Below are 20668 nucleotides of genomic sequence, written 5' to 3'. Positions count from 1 at the left end.
TTTGAAGTTTCTCACTTTTGAGAAGCTGCTGGAAAACCCTGTTTTTCTCTTGCTATGTGAGAGAAAGCTTGGCATCACCATGCGTTTTTCTCAACAAGCCAGACATGCTTTCCGATATATCTTGCTGCCATAAAAAGCTATCAAATATACCCCCTCTGTGAGCTCTCTCTTTACTCACAATTAATGAGAATAATTTTGGTTTTCACTTTAAAAAATACAACAAAAACTCACTTCACTTTTGCTGAAAGAGCCATATTCATTTCATTAGAGTTTCCTTTTTGCACCTACTTTGACTTCGGGTATTTTAGAATCCATGCACAAAATGTCTCCTTTACAAATTTATGTTTAATAATATTTATTTAGCACATTTTCCTAATTGACAACAAGAACATTTTATGAGGTGACATTATTTCCTGAAGATAGCCTAGAATCAGCATTATCACATGAGGGGTAAATCAGAATCTTAGCCAAAGACAGGAATGGAGAACTGATTAAATGTATATATTCATCTTCCTCTGAGGAAAGATTTTCACTGAATATCTTTTAGCTTTTACCTGAATCATTTTGTTTGTAGGACATTCATTACAGCTGTTGCCAAGTGCTGTCAACCAAAGAGCCAATGTCCTGTTGATTGCTGCTTCCTGCTAGTTGTTGGACCCTCATCTTGTTTTCTAATCCATGCAAAATCAGCCTTGGCTGGTTTCTTACATTCGCTCTTTCTCACTGTCTAGATAAATGTTTTCTCTCTTGTTTCCAGGCCTGGATGGTTTATTTTAATTCCAAACAAATGATTGAACATGAAAATTCAGTATGCCACATCACACAGTGCGATTTTTAAAAAACTGACCATGGTCAGTTACCTTTTAAGTATTTTTTCTTCATATAAATGGAAGCAATATATCAACTGAAATGACTAGAACCAAACAATCCCACTGGATTAGCCTACAAATATTTTGAGGGAAAGAAACAAAGCTACTCATTCTATTTTCCTCCAATGGCCCAAGTCTTGCACTGTGCTTTGCTAGGCCAGCCTGACACATACTACTGAGTAACAGAGTTTGTCTCTGTCATTTGCAATTTAACTCTCAACCCTCCACCTTTCTCCAAAGGATTCCTACACCTAATCTAGGACCACCTGGCTGCCTTCCTTCCCACTCTCCTCTGTTCTTTTTACTTCTAGAATCTTACCATTTTCGGTAATTAATTAGGGCCTCAATCAGGAGGACTCAACATTGGGACATTCTTTCTTCTTTATTCCTCACAACGCCTATCACTTTGCCTACATTAAAATGTACTTCCCCAGTGCCTTCTGTTCTGGTCTCTGATAGTCAATAGTGTCATTTTCCACGTTAATGATTAGGAGGAACCCCAACCTCATGCTTTTATTTGGAGACATCTCACATTTATGGCCTCTCTTTTCAAAACTTAATTCTCCCTTTATATAAGGTACCCCGCTAGTTTCCTTGAGCAGAGCCTGTGGGTTGAGGGATTGTAGCTTACCAGGTAAATATCTGCTTTGTAGAGCATCCCTTGTATCATCTTACATTAGTGGAAGAGACATATGAGATACTACATGGCACCAAACATAAACCTTGTTCTTGAAACAATTTGACTAGTAGCTGATGTGCCAATTTCCATCGGACTTTGGAGAAGAAATCGTTGCAATTTATTGGCCCCTTTATACCCAAATAATAATGTTAGTTTACATGTAAATTAAACTAAAGTTAAGATTAAAAAAATATTCTAGCATGTCATCTCTCTTAGTGCTTATGTTTGCATTATCTTTTGATGGTCCCATGTGAGAAACACAATGCATTTTGAAGAGCAATTTTCTAGCACCATTACTGAATCTTATTGGCAGACACATTGTTAGATCATTAACTCTAAGGAGTTTCTGAAAACAACAACAACAACAAACAAACATAAAGAAAAGCATGAATTTTCAAAGTAACCAGAGTTCAAGACCAAAAAGAGTCAAGGAAAAATTATTAAATGTATTTGATGACTATCAGCAATGTGTACTGAAAAAGTGAAGTTATTCCCCAAAAATATGCAGTCTCTGCATGTAAATATTTACCCTCTGGCTGGCAACCCAATCAAGATCTAGTGTAAAAATTACATATTATTGAAAAGGTGCCAGCCTGGCTGGTGTGGCTCAGGGGTTGAGCATCAACCTATGATCCAGGAGATATTGGTTCCACTGCTGGCCAGGGCACACGCTCGATTCCCAGCAGGGAGAATGCAGGAGGCAACTGATCAATGACTCTCTCATCATTGATGCTTTTATCTCCCTCTCCCTCTCCCTTCCTCCCTCTGAAATCAATTTTAAAAACCACGTATATATTAAAAGAAAAAAAGAAAGGGTGCCAGACTAAAGGCAGTTCTGAATTTGAAGGGACCTACCAAAGAAGAAGGTGGGTTTAGGACAAGGGTTAAAGAGAAGACAGGTTCACTAGTAAACTGTAAGCTTTTGAAAACATATTCCCAAAATATGCAGTATATCTATTATCTACTTTAGTCAGGTTTTCTCAACCCTGGCTAAGTTAACATTTTGGGCCAGATAACTATTTGTTATGAGGACTGTCTTGTGCATTGTAGGATGTTTAGCAACATCTTTGACTTCTATCTGTAAACACCAATAGCACCTTCCTCCCCCAGCTACAGCAACCAAAAATGTCTCCAGACATTGATAAATGTTCTTTCGGTGGGGATAAGATTATTCCCCTAACCCCCATTGATAACCACTGATCTAACCACATTATTATAAGATAACCTTTCATTTGATACTTGTAGTCTAATAATAACAGTGATAATAACTAAAATTGAAATTCTCACCATGTGCTAAGTATTTTGCCAGTATTATCTCATTCAGTCCTCCTAACTCTGTGAGATAGGTAAGTACTTTTATTATGCGGGAGACTTGACTTGAGGTGGTGAACACACAATAAAGTATACAGATGATGTGTTGTGGAATTGTGCACCTGAAACCTGTATAATTTTGTTAACTAGTGTCAGTCCAATATAGTCAATAAAAAGGAAAAAAAAAAAAAATTTAAAAATATTGATTTTAAATGTCTGTAATGAATAAATGCAATGAACCATTTCACAGCTAAATAGATTGAAGCTTAGATAGGTTATGAGACTTGCCCAAGGTAATACTACTAGGAAGAGATAGAGCATTAAATCATACCTAGTTCTAACTAACCTCAAAGCCAATGAGTACAAGCACTACATTTCAAGATCTTTCAATAAAGCTTTTACTTTACTTGTAAAGAAAACAGACAAACTAACATTAAAAACTGAAATAAAATCCATAGTACTATGATTTAAATATCAGAAAGTCTTAAAGACTGAATGATTTCCTTCTAAGCTCAGGAACAGGCAAAAATGTTTACTCACACAATTTTTATTTAACATAATGCTAAAAATTGTAGCCAGTGCAATAAGGCAAGGAAAGGAAATAAAAAGCATGTAGATGGGAGAAAAAAAGCAAAAACCTTTCCCTATTAGAGGATGACATGATTGTCTACATAGAATATCCCAAGGAATCTTCCAAAAAATTCCTCAACTAATAATTGAGTTCATTAAGGCCACAGAATACAAGATAAATGTACAAAAATCAATCATATGTTTATATACTAATAACGAACCAAAATTAAAATTACAATGTCATTTCCAATCACCACTCAAAATGGAATACTTAAGTGTGAATGTAAATCTAACAAGAACGTTCAGAAATTGTATGCCGAATACTACACCATGCTAATAAAAGAAATCAAAGAAAAGTTATAGCTATAACTATGATTATATAGTTATGCAAATTTGTAAATATTTCTAAAGGTATGGAGAGACCCATATGTGCATGGATTGAAAGACTCAATAGCAACAATTTCAATTCTCCCCAAATTGGTATACACTTTTAAACAATTCCTATTAAAATCCTAGCAATTTTTTTTAAGTAAATATAAACAAAATTATTTAAAATTTATATGAAAAAGTAAAGAAAACAGAATTAAAACAATTTTGTAAACGAATAATCAAGTAGGAAGCATCAATCTACCTCTATGTGATTTTAAGACTTACTCCATTGCTACAGTTATGAGACTGTGTCATATTAGGAGAGCTGCAGATAAATAAATCAATGGAACAGAACAGAGAACCCCGAAACAGACCCACACACATGTGCCCTGCTTATTTTTATAAAGATGCAGAAGCAATTCAGTGGAGGAAAGGTAACATTTTCAAGAAATGGAGCTGGAGTAATTGGACATCCCATCCATTGTCAGAAAACCAACCAAACAAAGAAAAAAAACTTGACCTGAAACTTATGCCTCATATGAAAATTAATTTGAAACTTATCGTGGTTTAAATGTAAAATATAAGCTACTTTTTAAAAAAAAAAAAAAAAAAAATCTTTAAGATCTATACTAGGCAAAAAGTTTTTAGACTTGGCGCCACAATCATGACCCATCAAATGAAAAATTGATAATTTGGACTTTATTAAAACTAAAAACCTTTGATAAAAGGACAAGGTACAGAGTGGGAGAAAATATTTATGAAACACATAACCAGCAAAGGACTAGTCTCCATTATATAACTCAAAAATATCACTAGTAAAAGAAACAAACAACTCAGAGTAGAGACAAAAAGCATGAACAGGCATTCCACTTGTGAGGATATACTGATGGCAAATAATCATATGAAAGGATGTTTAATCTTATTGACCATTAGGGAAATGTAAGTTAAAACCACAATAGAATATCACTACACATCTAACAAAAAATCTGAAATAAAAAATACTAACAAAACCAAATGTTGGTGAGAATGTAAAATGGTAGTCATCCTATAAAACAGCTTGGCGGTTTCTTAAAACATAAACATGTAACTACCATGTGATAAAGCAATTCTATTCCTCAAAATTTATTGCAGAGAAATGAAAACTTATGTTCACATAAACTTGTACATGACGTTTTATAGTAGCTTTGTTTTTAAAAGCCAAATCTGGGAAATAACACAGATGTGGGTAGATGAATGGTTGAACACTGTGATACATCGTTGTCATGGAATACTAGTCAACAATAAAAGCAACTATGGATACATGTGAAAACCTGGATAAACATCCTGGGAATTATGCTGAGTGGGGGAAAAAATAACACAACTAATGCAGAAAGGATACATACTGTATTAATCTATTTATATAATATTTTTGAAATGATAAAATTACAGAAACAGAGAAGAGATTAGAGGTTGTTTGAGATTAAGGAAGGTGTTGGGACAGGAAGGAAGTAGCAGTGATCACAAGGGCAACCTGAGATCTTAACTGTGATGAAAATGTTTTCTATCTTGACTCCATCAATTATCCAGGTTACTATATTGCAGTTTTGCAAGATGTTACTACTGGGGGAAATTAGGTAAAGGGTACACAGAATATCTTTGTATTATTTCTCATAACTCAATTTCTTATAATTACTTTAGAATAATAAAGCATAATTTTAAAATAAGACAGATAAAAATATCAGAGTCTGGAACATCTAAATCAGTTTAATAGTTGGAACACCTTATACATATTTTTTAACCATTTCAGTTTCAATGAAGCCAAAGCAGTCATTTTATTTTATTTGCTCATAAAAGAGAAGGGCAATGATATGGTCATGCAGAGTAGAGCTTTCAAATAAAACTAAAGACTCCTCAACCTAGTAAGTTTAAATAAGCACTCAATTAATTTTATTTATTAGCATTAAAAAGTTCCTTGATGAGGAAAGAGTAGTAATTTGTAAATAATACGCTTATGAATATTGGCATCTTCTTTAGAAATGTATGGTTTCCTTACAGCAGCAGTGTTTTCACATAATGTTAATGAATGCTTAACATGCTTCAAGATGCCTCCAGCTAATGTCTGACCTACTTATTAAGAAGGAAGCTTCAGTAATCTGGCCCTTGTAAAGGCTCTGTTTTCCTGGACTGAGGAAATTGCATAATTGCTACTTTATCCATTGCTATAGAATGATTTCAATTATATTTAAGTACTACAATCCTTAATGTCATTAATTGGTTATTCTTCCTAAATTAATTCTTTCTCGCTCATTGCAAATGTCTCAAGTCCCCAGAAAAATATAATAAATGCATTTTATAAAATGTGCTTATAATGTGGATGTTATCGTTAATAATCAGACTTTAGAGTATCTAAGGTCAGCTTTAAAGAAATGCTACAAGTAAGATAACACTAAAATAAGGTAATATAATTTTTTTTTAAATAACAATTTTGTTATATCATTCATATAATTGTGATATCAATTTTAGCGGCCACAATGAACTCTACTGTGTCCAATAAGGTCAAAATCAAGCTATTATAGTCTTCTATTCTTGATATTACATTTTAAAAGGGAAATTGATAGAATAGAGTCATTAGAGAGAGTCAACAGAAGGTTTAACGTTTGAAAGGAAGTTCATATAAGGATTGGGGAAAAGTGTTAAGAATGGGCTGGAGAGATTTCCAAAGGGTGATGAGTGCTGCAGTCAGGACTGAAAGACAGTTGTAGTAGAGAGAAAAGAATCTGTATGATTCCAGAGGGCAGAATAGGGACTGATATATAAAAGTTATAGATAGCATTGTTCAGACATGGAATGCACACTTTGGGAGCAGTTTGGAGTTCCCTGTTCTGGCATTTTGCCAAGAATACAAAATGATTACTTGTCTCTCACGTTGGGTTGTTATTTTATTGAGATGATGGGCTTCTAAAGACACGGCTCATTTTTATAGTCTCTGATTTGGTGACTCTAGAACATTAGGAAATTGAAGTTCATTTCTTTCTGGTCTTGAGTATCTTCAGATTTGTAAAATAAAGTGTTGGAATTTTATTTAATAAGAGTGTAAATTTAACCACTGTTAAGGTGATGGTTTAAAATTTAGGTGACTCCGCAGAACACCCACAAAAATATGTAATCTGTTTCAATGAAATATTACCATTTATAGTACCAGTCTCTGAAGCGGAAAAACAGCTATCCACTTAGGTTACAACGTGTTGCTCTGGCAGGTGTGGCTCGGCTGAGCATCTTCCCCTGCACCAAGAGGTCCCAGCTGGACTTCCCAGACAGATGCCTGGATTTGGGGCTCCATTCCCAGTAGGGGACATGCAGGAGGCAACTGACTGATGTTTCTAGCATCAATGTTTCTCTTTCTCTCTCCCTTTCCCTTCCTCTCTCTAAAATCAATTATATATATACATATATATTAAAAACATTACAATGTGTTGAACATGAACACATTTTCTCTTCACCACAGCTTATGTGTTTTTATTTCATATAAAATATTTCAACACAGATATTTTATATTGCTAATAGGAGTTTCAGCTAGGCTATGTCAGGTAAACTGCACACATCAGTGTTAGGTAATAATAAAATGTAATAAACAGAGTTCATGTTTCAGGAAGATGAAAATTTCATTAAGACTATTTCCACTATTAATTATTAAATATATCCACCTCAGTGTTTTCTTCTCCTAACCTATTCAAGACAAAGCCTTCTCAGAGGAGGAGCATGTTCTTTGTTATGCATGAGTGGATTTTGAAATAAAAAGCACCAAAGCCTTTTTTTGTATACAGCAGATTTCTTAGAGATTATATCTAGATAATTATGTCATAGGCTTTTTGCTTGGAGAAGAGCTCAGCTCTATACAAATGGTAAAAAGTCAGAAAACAAAAGTATGCCAGAATAACTTGAAAATAATTTTTACTTTTAGATTTGTAATAATAACTGTCTAGTGCTATTTTGCACTCAATGGAATTTTTAATATCCACTTATTATTTTGAAGTCATTTAAATATTAACTCCCCTGAGACATCCCATTGCCTGGGCATAGTAGTACAGCGTGTGTTTTCTTGCTCTTGGCACTGGCACATGAGGAGGTCTCTCATGAAAACTCAGTGAAACAATAGCAGAGCCTGAGAACAAATCCTGGCCCTTAATTTCCCAGTTCTGCCTTGAAAGGCTCGCTGATGATGTGCTGCCATTGCATATATGTACCACAAAGAGGAGGGGAGAGGAGGGAAAGGGGATGGGGAGGGAGAGAGGGAGACGGGCAGGGAGAGAAGGTGGAATTTTCAAAGGATATTTTCAACTGAGAATTTTTACCTCAAATTAAAAGGCACTCTGTACTCCCTTTGTTGTTGAGTCAGTAACGGAGCATAATTAAACACAGCTACATTTACATTCATCTATACAATTATATAGCAGTAACAATATATCCTTATGTTAATGACGCCAGGGTTATTTGATTGCATGTTTACTCATATAACATAGTTTATTCCTAATTTATTGGGCCTTTAGGTAAAGCCAAACAATGTAGTAAAGAATAAAGGAAAAAGCCTAGCCAGGCATGGCTCAGTGGTTGAGCATCGACCTAGGTAGGATCCAGGAGATCGCGGTTCGATTCCTGGTTGGGCCACGTGCCCGGGCTGTGGACTTGATCCCCAGTCAGGGGCCTGCAGGAAGCAGACGATCAATGACTCTCTCATCATTGATGTTTCTCTCTCTCTCCCTCTCCCTCTCTCTTCCTCTCCAAAAGATTTTTTTTTTTTTTTTTTTAGGAAGAGTAACTGCTCCCACCTTTAAGTTAATCAACCACTTAAATAAGCTAATGAGTTTGACCCTCAGCATAATTATGTGATATTTTGCTCATTGCTCTTATGGATCTTTAGTTTGATTATGAGATCTCAGAACACAGGAACATTATCTTATATTTCTTTGAATCTCTGAAGCTTAGCACAATTCCTCTCAAAGTATAGTAATTTGTGAGTTCTTCAATGAATTCCCCACGGCTAAATCTTGTGCACATTTCTCCCCAATCATAAAACATATAGTATAGTTGCCTTATATGTCAAAGGAAATGTTTCATCATCATTTCTATGAAAGTATGGTAAAAAAATCCTCTCTTTGTGTGTAAATATATGTATGAAACAAAGACATTTTATGACTTAGCTGTTCATATAATTCTATAGTGGGGTTTTTTTGTAATTTAGGAGACAGGTATTCAGTTATATTCTTGACATCTATGTTTCCATATATGATATCTATTCAGTATGAAAGTAGTTAATAAGAGCTCTGTCCAGGAAGCTTAGTTGGTTAGAGCATCATCCCCATATGCTAAGGTTGTGGGTTCGATTCCCAGTCAGGGCACATACATGAATCAGCCAATGAAGGCATAAGTAGGTGGAACAACTAATTGATGTTTCTGTCCCTACTTCTCTCTCTAAAAATCAATAAACAAAATTTTTAAAAAATGTTAATAAGATCGGGCATACGCTACTATCATGAGGGGAGCTCATTCTTTTCTCTTCACTGGGTCAACTCTTCTTATTAGTTCCTCAGACCTAGATTCAGATGTCACCTCTTCAGCAAAGCCTTCTCAAACCTTCCTGATGGGTTAAGTTCTCTTGTCAAGCACTCTCACAGCACCGTGAATCTCTCCATCCTGGAGCTGAGTCGCCTTGCCAGTTTTCATCTTTTCAGTATAATCAGTTATGTGATGCCCATGCCCTCTACTAGACTCTCAGCTGCACCACAGCAGGGGTCATGTACACTCTTCTACTCACTCTCTTAGCGTAATGCCTGGCACACGTGTAAGACGCGCCCGTCAATATTCAATGAATGCGCGAGTAAATAAACAGAGGAACCTGTGGAAACCTAACTGAGACTGCCAGGTAGGAGGCACTACCTGCATAATTAAAGCCACATCCCTTCCCCCGCAAATTCTGAAAAGAACCACTCCATAAGTAGTATTCAAAGACAGCAAAGAAAAAATATAAACAACTACTCATTATCTTGAAAACTGCATGCTCTCATACTAAAGAAGGGCTGCTGAATTTTGGAAACTTTCAGAGGGATAACATTACTCAAATGCCTACTTACTATTTTTTATCTGTTAAAAATTAAACTATGGCCTTTTTTTCAGATGCACAGATAAGTTCTGAAATATGAATAGCTATAAAATGTAGGAGAGAAAAAGCTTAAAGTATGATTTTTTAAAACAGAATCTTAAGCAAAAGAAAATGTTTTGTTTCCTAACACTTCAGAGGTATCTCCAGTTTTAATTAGAAAACTCAAAAGCAGTGATTTAAAGCTTTTGGTGTGGCTGATGGAAAGAGCTGAGGCTTTATAGTATACCTGAGTTGCTTTTAAAACCACACATTAGCTTTGTCTCCTTGGGGAAAGTTCTTAAATTCCTAAGCCTTCAACTTTTCATGCTCAAAATAGAAATAATAATAATACTATTTAGCAAGAATGCTATGAGGATTAAATGAAACGTTTTGAATAAAATACCCTGTATAGGGTCTAGTCCACTGCAGGTGTTTTATAAATACTAGTTCCAATTTCAGTACTTTTACAGCAATAGTATTTATCAAACATTGCTTTTCTCTATGCAAAAACACATTGTTTTAAGTCTCCATATACAGAGTATTTGAAGAAAGATAGATATCAAGTATTAAGTAGTACTTTTCATTGCGTCTTTGGAATTAATGTAGCTGCAGATACCATTGAGTGATTCTGTGTGCTAAGGGCTTAATTTTATCTCATTTAATCCTTACAAAAACCCTGTTATAAATCTATTTCACTTGAAAGGAACTGAGACTTAAGAGACAAGCTTGAATCCAAGGTCATAGACATTATCCTGTTTTAGCAGATTTCGGGCAAGTGCTATGCCTAACGCTCGGGTTCAGAATGTAGCCTGTTGGAACCAGTACATCTGTAAAAGCTAAACACATGCGCCAGCTGTTAGTACAGGGTGGGGCAAAAGCAGGTTTACAGTTGTTCATGTGGAAAATAATACAACAATAAATAAATAAGAATACAAGAAGAAAGCGTGTTGCTGTTCTCACAACTATAAACTTACTCTTGCCCCACCCTGTATATTTACAGTCTGTTGAACGCAATAGGAGTTAAGGATGGAATTTAATGTTTTGAAAGCTCCAGGATTCAAAGTTCTGAAGGCCCAATATGTTTTAGGTTATAATCCCACCTCTGCTATCTATTTGCTGTTAAACCTTGAATAATTTAAAGCTTCATTTGTGAAATGAAGTTAATAATATCAGTTCATAGGGTTATTGTGATTATTATTGAGATATTTTATGCAAATTCTTAGTATAGAGCCTGGTACACAGATAGTTCTCAATAAATATTTTTCTTTAGTAATGATAATAATAGCAATTGTAATATATCTCTTAATAAAAACAATTTTTCAGTCAAGTATTTGGCATAAATAACAATATACACATAGGAAAAATTACAACTATACACATCTACATTCACTAAAATAACATTATGTGGCAAACCCTTCAACATGATCTCACTCATATGTGGAATCTAATGAACCAAATAAACTGATGAGCAAAACAGATCCAGAGACATAGAAGCATGGAGCAGACTGAGGGATCTCAGAGGGAAGGTGGGGGTGGGAGAGTGGGTACGGAGAGATTAACCAAAGAACTTATATGTCTATGTGTATAACCCATGGACACAGACAATAGTGTGGTGAAGGCCTGGGGGTAGGGGTGGGGGTGGGGTGAAAGGGGTCAATGGGGAAAAAAGGGGACATCTGTAATACTTTCAACAATAAAGATAAATTTTAAAAATGGTTCTACTGTGTACATAGTTGTTAAAATATGGGACCCTAATGTATTTAAATATTCCTTCTTGAAATCTGAAAAACCTGTGTGGATAATTGTGATTATTATTGAGATATTTTATGCAAATTCTTAGTATAGACCCTGGTACACAGATAGTTCTCAATAAATATTTTTCTTTTGTAAACATACTCTAGTAAGTCTAAAACGATGCCTGTTTTGTTCCTGACAAATTCCTCTGCAGATATAGAAACTCAAATAATAAACACACTGACTCAAGTTTTTATGCAACCTTAGTGTCAACCTTTTAATAAAAACTCTATATAAAGTCTATATATAGGGTGTCCCAAAAATGTATACACACTTAACAGCTGATAGGTCAATTGATGGTTTTTCTTTTCACATTTAACCCATTGGAATTAATAATTATTCAAAGTGTGCGTACATTTTGGGGGGTACCTTATATATATATTATATATAAAATAGTCTATACATAATATAACATTATACTAGAGTCTTTCAATAAAAACTCTCTGTGAAGTTTGTGTTATATTCTGTATAGACTAATTTTTATATATTGTTATAAAAATTGTATATTATATATATAAATACTCAGCATATGAAGAGCGAACATTCAGAAGTGAGTCTCTTGAATCCAGTTCTGCCGTCATTCTTTGCGTGGCTTCCCCTTGCATTCAGATCCATCATTTATATGGGAAAATAAATCATAGAGGGAAAGTGTATTGGGTGTACGTAGAAAGATGAAAAGATAATGATGAGGAAGGAAAGAAGACCAAAAGGATCACAAATCATTTCTCCGAAACTGTACAGCCCTGTTACAAGGACCCTGTATTTTGATTGGCATGTTTGGGGATAAGACAGAAAACCAATAAATGAGCAGAGTGCGTCATGATGAAGCAGGTGAGTTTTCATTATGGAGCACCAGAAGAAAGGGTAGAAAAGTAACAGGAAAAAATGCAGTGGCTTGTTAGGCTAAATTTAGCTTAAAATAAATACTGCATATTCAAGATAATTAATAATCGGTTTCAAGGGTTGCAAATTCAAATGACTGCAGATGAGAAAAAATGGGAAACGGGAAGGACTATGGCAATTTAGAAAGTAGTGCTAAGCAGCTATTGTGCATCACTGCTAGAAGAAGGGATACTTGTACAAAACTTGCAGTTTTTTAAAGCATATATGTATTTTTCCTATTCTCAAAAAAAACCTTGTCTTTATTTAATAAGTACATATTATCCTTTATGCAAAACATTACTTGCTTGATCATTGTGATCATGTAGGGTTAATAAATCCAGTCTCTTTCCTATCTCAGGGCCTTTGCACATGCTCTTCCATCTGGCAGGAACATACTTTCTCTCTTCACTGCTGATTCCTATAGAGTTTCTCTCTAATCTCTTCTTTTGTTTACTCTCAATAAATTGTTCTCTTTTTTCTATAGTTTTTGTTTGCTTGCTTATTAAAAATCTGTTTCCCATAATAGTCTGTAAACTCCATAAGAACAAGAGCATGGCTGTTTTGTTTACCACAATAATATATAAAAAATGCCTGGCAAATATTAGGTATACAATGAAAATTTGTTCTGAGAATAAGTAAATGAATAAATATGACAAAGTAGAAAAACACTGAATCTGAGGTCAGGAAGCATATGTTCTTCTTACTTCTATATCACCTTTCTATTTATATAACCAAGTCATTTAACTTATCTTGACCTTAGTTGTCATTTGTAAGTATGAATAACAACAATAAGCTTCTCTTACGTTGTGGTTTTGAGAATAAAGAGAGTAGATGAAAAGTACTAGTACGTGGTAGGCACTCGGTAGATAGTGCTTGTGGTTGTGTGGCCTTGGGTAAGACATACCTAACCTTCAGAGCTGCCATATGCTCATCTGCAAAGCCAGTACATGAATTATTGTGAAGTTAAAATATGAATCCTATAAGCTCTCTACTTGGCACAAAATAAACACGCATGGATATTAGTTGAGTATTCATTTTCAGAAAGTATATTCCCTAATATTGATACCAAAACTCCTCATATAGCTTCATTTTATACTTTTGGGAAAATTTTACCTTTGCAGAAATCTTGCCTGCTATAATTTGATCAACATTTTTGTTTTCTCTTCATACTTAGTCCTATCCTAAGTTATGTTTTGATGACAATTCTTTGATGATTTACTAATGACAACAAATTCAAACAGAATTTCTCTTATTTATTTTCCTCTCAAAGTAACACATAATTTTGATTGTCACTAAGTTCTCATTTTTAATAGAGAGCTGATTAGTTTGCTCTTCTAGAAAACCATCATTAACTTTTTTGCCCACTCTGAAAATGTTCAGGAGAATCAAATAATCACTTGTCAGAGAGAAAAGAAATTGAAATGCAAATCTAAACATTTAACCTGTTTAGAGAAGAGCTCTTTGAATAAGTTTTATTAAACCCAAATAAAATTTATTGAGAACAAGTGATATCACACAATTGATAATGTACCAGTAGTGAGATGGCTTAAATGTCTCAAAATGGGGTAGAAATGTCAGTGTAAAACACACAACACAGTAAACTGAACTGTGTAAATGGTTTTGAGTAACAAGGAAAGATAAAACAGAAGCAACTTTAAATATAATAGCTTCCCAGGAATGTTGAGAATCGCTGCCCTTACTACAGACCCCATTACCAAGCTGCAGGGTTTTCTACCTGGCTTTCCCAATTCTTTCTGACCTTATCTACTCATTTCTGCCACTCGACCTTCTCTTCGAGACCATGTCAATGCTATGGTCTCCTTTCTCTGCAAATTCTCCACATCTGTTCCCGTTTAAAGTTATGATTCCTGTTCAGTTGCTGTTTTAATTCCCTGTTTTTCATCTTTTTCTCTTTCCATGTCATTCCATCTCTTTTTTCTGCCAACTTTTTTTTTCTAATTGATTTCAGAGAGAGGAAGGGAGAGGGAGAGAGAGAGAGAAACATCAATGATGAGAGAGTCATTGATCGGCTGCCTCCTGCACGCCCCCTACTAGGGTGCGAGCCCAAAACCTGGGCATCTGTCCTGACTGGGGATTGAACTGTGATCTCCTGGGTCATAGGTCGATGCTCAACCGCTGAGCCATGCCAGCTGAGCCTGCTAACGCTTTTGCCATCCCTTTTTCTTCTTAACTATTTTAAATTCAAAACACCCTTTAAGAATCTTACATGTGCTATAGACCCTTTCCCCAGAGGAGTGTGTATGCACAGATAACATGTTTTATGCGTTTTAGGGTATTCTTTAATATCCTACGGCCCAACCATGGATAAACTCCAGGGGAAAAATACCTGCTTTAGTAATCTCCTTCTAATTCTCAAATCAGTAGCAATAGTTACATTTTTATTGGGTAACTGCCATGCACTAAATACTGTGCTGGATGCCTACTATTCTTTGTCTCTAAAATTCCTAAGGCCTATTTCTTGGAAGATGAAGGTGAATGATAAGAAGTTACATAATTGGCTAAAAATGACACTGTTTATAGTGAAAGTGCGATGTGAATCCAAGCCTAAGTCTAAATACACGCTTTTCCATGTACCCAGTACTCCTTGGCACTTGCTGAGAAAGAGAATGAGACACAAAGAAAAAAAATGATTGATGTACCATAGACTTCAGGTAATAAATTGGATTTTGGGCAGGCTATTAGTTATTCCACATACAATAAATAGCATCCATATAACTATCCATGTAATATATTCTTGTTATAACATGTCCATGTAAATATGGTATATAGTTATTCTGTATATAGTGTATAGCATCTTTTTTATATAAAGGTGTTAGGTGGTGATGGACAATAGAGTTTTCCAGCCACTATGGTGTAGAATATACATACCAGTTGTTAAATACTGAAAACAGTATTTACCAATCAGAAAATGCTCAAGGTTCCTAAATGCTCTTCTGTTGTATGATCTGGTTTCCCAGCCCTTTTAAAGGACACCCAGCAATTACGAGATTGAAGCTTGTCACAGAAGGGCCCCAGCTATGACCAGTTCAGATTTTCAAATGTTAGAATTTTTGAATATTGACTATAAACAGAACATAAAGAATGTGACCAATTCCTCCTCCTGATTTTTCTCCACCTCTTTTTTTCACTCTTATTCAACTCATATTTTTCCATCACCTATGATTACCTTTGAAAGTGTGCTCCTATTTCTAGAAAAGCATTGTGAAGAATGAAAAAAAGGCTTTGGATTTTGCTTACAATTTTGATATCTATTCTAATTTCCTAAATTCTTCATTTCTTTCCTCAAATTTTATAAGAACATAATAAATTTAAATTATTTTTTTTTAGAAATTGTAGATCACACAAGTCATGCCAAATTATAATTGTATTATTCCATTTTCTAATCTTTATTAAATGTGAAATCAAACAAATAAAATTCTTTTTAAAAAATATATATATTTTATTGATTTCAAAGAGAGGGAGAGGGAGAGAGAGAAGCATCAGTGATGAGAGAGTCATTGATTGACTGCCTCCTGCACGCTTCTTCCTGGGGATTGAGCCCAAAACCCAGGCATGTGCCCTGACCAGGAATCGAACCACGAACTCCTGAATCATAGGTTGATGCCCAACCACTGAACAACACTGGCTGGGCCAAACAAATTCTTATTTTTATTGTAGGTACATTAAATAAATCCAAAGGTACAATAAAGTAACTTTGCCTTGCATACAAATTAGAAAGTTTATCTATAATTAAGAATTTTAAACTAATTTAGATTTTAATAATAAAAACACAAATTTTTAAATATAACTCCTTACTATATTTACTATTCATGTCTTTTGATGAAAGTTATCTTTGACCAGATTTAAATAAAGTAAAATTATGGGAAAACTGAATTCATCATTTGAAAAAATGGACTGTGTTTTCTAATATTTGTCTAAACAATTGATGAAAGAAAATATATCAAATGCTCAGTGAAACTGTTGCAAGCTAGAAAAAGGGAACCATCTCTAACCTAGTATTTTATTTGGAAGCAACTCTTTTTTGAACTGTTATTAAGAAAATATTTTATAAGCTTCTCCCTCTACTTCCTGTTATCCAATGATTAAAGATTCAAGTGTTTCCTTACTTAGATCCCATCTCCTGATTAATTTCCTTTATTCCAATTTAATTAAAATGTAACATGCAGGCAGACTTCTTCACTTCTTTACATACTTTTCTCTTTAACTTTCACTGGCCTCCTTGCTCTGCCTTAGTCTCATGGAATATGTGTCTCAAAACTGGCATGAGCATGATAGGGTATGTGGAAATCCAAATTCTTCAAAGCACAGTATGCATATAACTATAATTAATGGTCTGTAAAATGGGCAGGAAAGGACATTTTTCACTTTGTTGGTTTTATCTTTATTTTAGTGTAGATTAATAAAAACGAGAATTTATACCATTAAGCATTTTCTTTCACAAAAATTATTGCTTAGAATGAGTTTAGGATGAAAAGCCTTCAAATGTCCTCCATTGCTTTGTGCTCTAGGGGACAAGCAGACAAGCCAAATACAAAGGTGAGCTACCCCTTGGTTTCAATTCATACAAAGGTATACCCCTTAGTAAAAAATATGCAGGTAAAATATAAGGTGCAATGTATTTCCACTAATGCAAAATTCAAAGCATTCACAGCATAACACTGTTGTGTCCTCCAGTTCCCAGCAATAATGCCATCAGGCCTTCCACTGCCATTCACCTCTAATAGCATCAGAAGCCCGAGCTGCTCAGAATCTCACATCTTACTGATGATTATCTTCTAAATCCTCCAAATGCTCTGTACATTCCCTAATTAATCCTGTCCTTTTCTTTCCTTTTCTAGTTTCCTAAACCATTCCACAGTGCCTTTTAGAATTCTTATTGCATACAAAGGATACTTCCCTCTTTCTTCAAACTTTTCATGGTTTCCTTCACCTACTTACTCCTAGTAAAACCTTACTATTTCTTGGGGAAAATATGTATATCTACTTCAAAGTACACTCCAAGTTACTTATAGGTGGAGTACAGATCACACATGAAAAAACAAACTGTAAAACCTTTAAAAGATAATTTGAGAAACAAACTTTATGAATGTGCAATAAAGAAAGATTTATTTGCCAAGGCCCCAAAAGCATTAATTATAAAAAAATACTGATCACTCTGATCACTTTATAATATAGATCTTCTTTTCCTCAAAAGACAACACAAAGAAATTAAAAAGACAAGCTACAAATTGGGAAAAGATATTTACAACAAATAGCTAACAAAAAATTAGATTGCAAAATATATACTAGACTCCTACAAATCAGTAAGACTACACTAAACAGTTGATTTTGAAAAATAGGCAAAAATGAACATATATTTTTACAAAAAATACTTGCTATATTAAGATATATATAACATATATAAGATATATTAAGATAATAGGAGATAATCAGCATAATTAGTAATAAATGAGATGCAAATTAAAACTTTAGTTAGCATTTTATATTCATTAACGACAAAAATTAAGAAGTCAGATAGTGCCAAGGCCTGACGTAATTTGAAGCTACAAGATGCCTTTAGACTACAGAAGAAAGTGTAAATGCATTCAAGAATTCAGAAAAATAATTTTGCTTTATTTATTTAAAATAGCAAGATTATTTCCAACAGCAAGAAAACTAGAAAAAAAAAAGTATATTAAATGAATAAACATTGGATAAATAAATTGTAGTATATTCATACAAAGGTATATCACTCAGTAAAAAATATGCAGGTAAAATATAACATGCAATATATTTCCACTAATACAAAATTCAAAGCATTCACAACATAACATTGTGTGGTTTATTGATATCTTATAATTTTATAGCAAATGACAAGAGTGACAAACACAGTGATATTATGATGGGGAGAAGAGAATGTATTTAAGTGGACCATCAGTATTGGCTTGAATATCTTATAGAATGATGCTACTAAAAGGCTATCTTCCATTCAGACAAGAAGGGTTATCTAAAAAGCTCTGGTCCAATTACAGAGAAACATGTTAATATTTATAAAAAGTTCTTAAGGCTTTAAAGATAGCAATGGAACCTATCAAGTTCTCTAGTAGGAAATCTCATTGAAGAAACCTCAAAACCTCTGTTAGTCTTAAGTAGAAAGAAATATTACATTAAAATGGATCTATTTCAAGTTTTTATCCACTTATGAAATAATTACAAATCTCTGAGCATTTAGGAAACTAACCAAGAGAAATGTCAAATGCTCCATTTCCTCTGCTTCCATTGACATAGTTGCATGAGACAGTATCTAACAAAAAAGAGATGAAACAGAAAGAACAAAATTGAACTTTCACTAGCAAGCAAGGCACTTCCAATTTCTAATTCTATGTTAGGAGATGTGTGACTGTCACAGCTGACATTCCCTGGAGCTTTGGAAGTAATTTCAAAAGAAACCTAGAACTAAATGTTCCAACCAAAGGTACCTTGGAGAGCTCCAGTAGTTACTACTGTCACAGGTTTTAAATTTGAAATAAAAATGAAGTCTTCTGAAGTAACTTTACAGAACTTTTCCTATTCAGTGCTAACATATAAAGCTTCCTTTTGTGATAGAATACTTCCTGACTAGTTTCATGTGTCTAATGTTTCCCTAAGAAAAATTACCCATGCTTAGAAAATTTGCAAGGGTATCATTTATGGAAAAAAAAATAAACACATCCTTTGGTACCACTGAAGATAGGAAAAGAAAATATCTAAAACAGAAAATTCTCTAAAATATTACTCTATACCACAAAATTATTATTTTAGTCTCTTAACTTGTTCCACTGTGCCAAACAACTTGGTTAACTGAATGTAAAAATATTAGTATAAATGATGGACATGATTGCAATACATGTTTCCTGTGAGTTTTGAGAGATTATATAGCAGAAAGTATAGCAACCTTAGAATATATACTCTAACACATATTTCTTTTTTGGTCATTAATTAATTTATATTCATTTTGGCAATGCCATTATGTTGTTTTTTAAAATTATATTGAAATGTATAAACACAGAAGAGAGAAAATTATAAGCGCATGACCTAATGAATTTTTACAAACTGAACATACCCATTTAGCAACAACCAGATTAAGAAACAGAACATTCCCTGTACTGCAGAAGCATACCCAGTCAAGACATCTTCGCCCTAGATACTCTTCTGTGCCTGGCTTCCTTTATTCAATATTATATTCACGAGAGCCGTCCATGTTGTTGCATGGAATTGTAATTTGTTCATTTTTATTGCTGTGCAATATTCCACTATCTACTAAAATATGTTAATTTGTTCTACTCTCTAAAGCATATGTGCAGTTTCCAATTCAGAATCATTATGAATAATACTTCTGTGAACATTCTTGTACATTTTTTTTGACAAACATGCTTCCATGGAATTCTCTTATCACAAGGTACACGTGTGCTTAGCTTAGTAGATACTGCCAAGTATCTTTCCAATCTTGTTTGACCAATTTATAGTCACATCAATAATTTGTGAGACTTCTAGTTGCTCTATATTCTCTCCAATATTTGGTATTTTCTGTCTTATAATTTTGACTATTCTGGTGAGATGGAGCTCACTATCTAACCAAACAAAGGAAACATTTTCATCACCAATGAAGAACTATTTCCAAGAAAAATCTCTTCATGGTAACTCTGCACATGCATTGGGGAGAAATGGCAACACATGAAATTTGCCAAATTTATGGCTTTAATTTGATTGTCTGACAAGCATTGTTTTATTTATTGGCCATTTGGTTATCCTCTCCCTAAAGTGCCTGTTCAAGTTTTCTTGCTCCCTTTTTATTGGCTTTCATCAAGGCATTTTGAAGCTAAAGTAAGACACTATAAATAAAATATCTTTATAAATTTGCAAGTGTTAAATAAGTGTAAAGCATTTTATATAATTAATTAATATACATGTATACATATTCTTATGCTTACATACATACGATATATATGACTGGACAGCCACAGTTTTTTAGGTCAATTGAAGGCTACGTGTTTTCCCCATGCGTTGTTTTTCTAATGACATTCCTTTTATGAAAATAAG

At 34.0% G+C, this 20668-nt stretch overlaps 1 protein-coding gene across 1 annotated transcript in view; it reads right to left on the bottom strand.

Moving 5' to 3' along the window:
* Window positions 1-20668, bottom strand: part of KCNH7 (potassium voltage-gated channel subfamily H member 7) — a 391026-nt gene that overhangs the window by 229188 nt on the left and 141170 nt on the right. The window lies entirely within an intron of this gene.

The sequence above is a fragment of the Miniopterus schreibersii genome (genome assembly GCF_964146895.1).
Source record: "Miniopterus schreibersii genome assembly, chromosome: 7".
Taxonomy (NCBI): Eukaryota; Metazoa; Chordata; class Mammalia; order Chiroptera; family Miniopteridae; genus Miniopterus; species Miniopterus schreibersii.
The sequence above is the reverse complement of the archived record's forward strand: the minus strand, read 5'-3'. Positions and strand labels throughout refer to the sequence as shown.